Source organism: Trichomycterus rosablanca, chromosome 6 (genome assembly GCF_030014385.1).
Source record: "Trichomycterus rosablanca isolate fTriRos1 chromosome 6, fTriRos1.hap1, whole genome shotgun sequence".
Taxonomy (NCBI): domain Eukaryota; kingdom Metazoa; phylum Chordata; class Actinopteri; order Siluriformes; family Trichomycteridae; genus Trichomycterus; species Trichomycterus rosablanca.
This window is the reverse complement of record NC_085993.1, coordinates 31,344,283-31,349,700: the sequence shown is the minus strand read 5'-3', so window position 1 is coordinate 31,349,700 and position 5,418 is coordinate 31,344,283.

Below are 5,418 nucleotides of genomic sequence, written 5' to 3'. Positions count from 1 at the left end.
GGGACATTATAAACAGAAAATAATGCTCAGCCTCTGCACGGTACCGGATGGTCACTGCTCACTTCTTTCAATGACTCTGGTACACCTCATTGACCACGGTAAAACAATACTGTGGCTAAACAGGCACAAATAAAAAAAGCGAAATGGCAAATACACTTCTGGATTGTTTTTATGGAAGTTATATTAGATGTTTTTGTGTTTTTACTGGAAGTATTTATGCTTCTTAGCAAACACACTTTGGAAAGACACACATCTGGGTCTAGAGGGTCCCACAAATTACACTGCATTGTCAGTGTCACTGCAAAAACTAGCCAACACATCCAAGGCACTGTCTGTAGAACACACTTTGTGGCAAAGTATATATCAGGGTAAGGATATAAAACAATACCTTCCAGGATAATAGAAGTTTGGTACAACCTTGAACCTTTCTCGAGCGTACTACCTAGCCAAATTAATCAGGCAGGTAAAAACAAACCCATTAAGAGCTTCAAAGATGGGAAAACCTGTAGGGCAAGCGACTCTCTCTTCAGCACTCTATATATAAGGCCTTTATGGCAGAGCCACTTTTGAGTTGGAGTTTGGTAAATGGCATGTAAACGACTCTGGCAGCATGTGGAAAATGACAAAAATTAAACTCTTTGGACAGAACTACACATCATCTTGCTAACACCATCCTTGGGGTGAAACATAATGGTGGCATCATCATGCTATTGAGTGCTCCTCAGCTGCAGGGAACTGGTAAAAATTGAGAAATAGATTCAAAGCCTGCTTCCTAGCGATAGTGGGCTAGCGTAATTTACCACTGCCACCAATTTTTATTCAAAATGAAATCCACAGAACGATAAACTGAAAAAGACATTTGAATGCTTTCTGAATCCACTGTTTATGTACACCGACCAGGCATAACATGGCCACTGACAGGTAAAGTGAATAAAACTGACGGCACCTGTTAGTGGGTGGGATATATTAGGCAGCATGTGAACATTTTATTCTCAAAGTTGATGTGTTAGAAGCAGGAAAAATGGGCAAGTGTAATGATTTTAGCGAGTCTGACAAGGGCCAAAGGGTCAGCTTTTGTAGGGTACGTGTTCCTGGTCTACAGTGGTCAGTATCTATCAAAAGTGGTCCAAAGAAGGCCGCTCAGGTGGTGCAGGTTTGTTTAAAAAAAACAAAAAAAACACACGCTGCAACCAGAGCTGGATCTCGAATACATAGTATCAAATCTCAGCTCTGCCTTTCCGATGGGCGGGACTAAACCGTATATGGGTCTCTCTCTGTCAGACTGGTGCAATTACGACCTCTGCTGGCTGATTAGAGGCGCCTACAGAGATGAGGAAAGAGTGCTCTTAGGGTGTGTCTTTCCGTACACAACGCTAGGTGGCACAACACTTATCAAAGTGTGGGTGATAAGATGCATACGGCTTGCTGCCCACGTGTCGGTTAGCTTCGATGTCCTCAGTCAGAGCAGGGATTGGCATAGGCAGAGAGGAAGCATGATGCAATTGGGCAATTGGATGTGCTAAAGAGGGAAAAAAAAAGGGGAGAAAATGGTCCAAGGAAGGAACAGTGGCAAACCGACTACAGGGTCATGGGCGGCCAAGGCTCATTGATGCACGTGGGGAGCGAAGGCTGGCCCGATCCAACAGACGAGCTACTGTAGCTGAAATTGCTGAAGAAGTTAATGCTGGTTCTGATAGAAAGGTGTCAGAATACACAGTGCATCACAGTTGCAGGGCTGTTTTGGCAACATACGGGGGACCAACACAAATTAAGGAAGGTGGTCATAATGTTATGCCTAATCGGTGTATGTGGATGTTCAATCTAATGAATCAGTCGTCATTTTTATAATTTTACAAAAATATCAACGTAGTTTCTAACTTATTGGCAGACAAAATGTAAGCAGATAATAAAATACATGTTTTGTCCTTTAAAAAATACAGGAATTTGTGGTTTATTATTGACAGAAGTGTCGGAAATATTGAAGAAGTAGAGACAGATACGTTTGTGTTTAGTGCCATCTAGTGACTAGTAATAAAACTACATCGTCAAACCACAGTAAGCACAATTTGTAGTATTTACATTTTTAAATCACTATTTCAAATACACTTTTCTTCAGATAAGAAAAATGTCTTTTTTATGTATGATGATATTATTATTATTTTTATTGTTATTATTGCCATGGCAAAAATTAAGACATTTGACGATCCAACTTTCACTGAAACTTCACTAAAATCGTTATGTTGATTGTAAACCACTGCATTAAATAAAAAAAAAATGCAAAATAGAATATAATAGTCTTTTTACTAATAGTCTCAAACTTTTACACCTTTTTGTTTCATTTCATTTTTATGTTTTACAATCATCATTGTTGCGATGATGGCCAAGGTGACCCATTCAATGGGTAAATTAAAGCTTAAATAATTAACATCTTAAGTCATCTGTCAGTTTGCCCTCACAAATAACTTTGAACATGGAGAGAGACCAGCTTTACCATTAATCATAAAATTAAGTAAAGCCTTCACACTAACAATTTAATTCAGTCTTCATCAGATAGCATTTTATTTTAGGTGCAGCAGATCCTGAGGTAATAGTAGTCATGTTGACGAGATCGCTAGCTGCTCCATTTATCGGTACACCAGGTTACATGTGACGCAAACACATAAGTGAGAGCCCTCCCGGAACCCATACAGATTGTATTGCAGTGCCTACAGGGCGGTCCTGTACGGAACACAACCCGACGCTGATTGGACTACGATATTTAGAGGCAAGACAGACTGTCAGAACAGTCACAGCTAGTTTAACACTGGTTGAATGTGATAGAAAAATTTCTTCCCTTTCACCCGTTGGTGGTGCGTCACCCGATCGCCCTAAGGAACAAGCCGTCCATGCCCTATACTATAAGAAAAGCACAGAGACATATCAAAGTGTTTCCTACATTTTTTTTATTATTTTGTTTATGCTTTTTCTCCCTTTTAGCGCGTCTGATTGCCCGATTACGTCATGCTTCCTCTCCACCAATGCCGATCCCCGCTCTGACTGAGGAGAACAAAGCTAACCCACACCTGTCACCTACACTTTGACAAGTGCAGTGCAGCTCAGCACTGTGTACGGCGAGACACACCCTGACAGCACTCTTTTTTCCATCTCTGTGCAGGCGGCATCAATCAGCCAGCAGAGGTCGTAATTGCATTAGTTATGAAAGAGAGACCATATCCAGCTTAATCCCACCCATATCTGAACAACAGGCCAATCGATGTTCATGTGGCCACTCAGCCCAGCCCGCAGGCAGAGCTGAGACTCGATACGATGTATTCGAGATCCCAGATCTGGTTCCAGCTTGTGTTTTGTTTTTACCGCTGCGCCACCTGAGCGGCCGCGTTTCCTACATTTGACTTTTATTTAATTTCATTGTATAAACCTGAATATTGTATTTGTCTTCATCTGTGTGGCTCTTAGCATTTGACACACACTGTGAGATCCCACCCCTCACAGGTGAAAAGAAGCTATCATCTAGCTGCGTGACAGCCTTGACCAAGGGGTGGGGGAGGTGGCAGCAATGAGAGACAAATAAGTTCCAACTGGCCACTACTGAATTGGTGCAAAAAACTCACAGAGAGCTGGATCTTGTAAAGAAGGTCTTAGGTTGTCATTCAGTCACCTTGATCAGCCAACAGGGCAATTGCAGCAGCAAGTGTAGCTCAGCAGTTAAGATAATGGATTAGTAATCAGAAGATTGCTGATTCAAGTCCCACTACCACAAATTGCCACTGTTGAGCCCCTGAGCAAGGCCCTTAACACTTAATTGTTCAAATTATATATCGCTTTGGATAAATAATAAATGAAAGCATCTGCTAAACACCACAAAGGCAAGTTATCCCTTTGACCCCCCACTCGCAGGCTCGACCAGTTGTATTTGTTGGACACCCGGCCAGATAAATAGCCCTGCTGAGACTGGAACTCAAGAGCATCTCAGCAGTGGTGGGCTAGCACATTAGATTGCTGCACCACCCAGATGCTCCATACCTAATTAATGAATTCTGTTAAATGTAACTGCACATCTGAGGGTATTTCATTTCCATCAATCGCTTCATCCTGGTCAGGGTTGTGGCAGGTCCGGTTCCACTGGAAAACACTGGGAACAAAGCAGGAAAACCCTGGACAGGAAGCCAAACCATTACAGCGCTTCAGCAACCCATCCTCAGGCAGAGCCAATCATGTCTGTGTAGATACCCGGCTGACTGATAACACCACTGAGATGCCAACCCAGATCTTGGAAGTGGTGGGCTAGCATTACAGACCACTTCATCACCTGAGTACCCTTGAAAATATTTGGTATTTACACTGATCAGCCATAACATTAAAACCACCTCCTTGTTTCTACACACACTGTCCATTTTATCAGCTCCACTTACCATATAGAAGCACTTTGTAGTTCTACAATTACTGACTGTAATCCATCTGTTTCTCTGCATGCTTTGTTAGCCTGCTTTCACCCTGTTCTTCAATGATCAGGACCCCACAGGACCACCACAGAGCAGGTATTATTTGGGTGGTGGATGATTCTCAGCACTGCAGTGACACTGACATGGTGGTGGTGTGTTAGTGTGTGTTGTGCTGGTATGAGTGGATCAGACACAGCAGCGCTGCTGGAGTTTTCAAATACCGTGTCCACTCACTGTCCACTCTATTAGACACTCCTACCTTGTTGGTCCACCTTGTAGATGTAAAGTCAGAGACGATCGCTCATCTATTGCTGCTGTTTGAGTTGGTCATCTTCTAGACCTTCATCAGTGGTCACCGGACGCTGCCCACGGAATGCTGTTGGCTGGATGTTTTTGGTTGGTGGACTATTCTTAGTCCAGCAGTGACAGTGACAGATTTCTGTCTTATCCACTCATACCAGCACAACACACACTAACACACCACCACCATGTCAGTGTCACTGCAGTGCTGAGAATGATCCACCACCTAAATAATACCTGCTCTGTAGTGGTCCTGAGACAGTCCTGACCATTAAAGAACAGCATGAAAGGGGGCTAACAGAGCAAGCAGAGAAACAGATGGACTACAGTCAGTAATTGTAGAACTACGAAGTGCTTCTATATGGTAAGTGGAGCTGATAAAATGGACAGTGAGTGTAGAAACAAGAAGGTGGTTTTAATGTTATGGCTGATTCCTTTAGCTATCTGATTCAAAAAACTGTTTTTGAATATTGGGGTGTCCAACAAGCTATTGGTTAGGTCCACTTAGCAGCGGTAGGGTCAGCAAAAACAATGACCAACCATGCATTATATAAATGCAGCATAACACAGACACACCTTTCCATTCATATCTTTAAAAAGCATTTTTGATTTCGTTCCTCAGCCAAGAGGACTCAGCCCACTTTCATTCACAAATGAAGAAATACACAGTACAGGA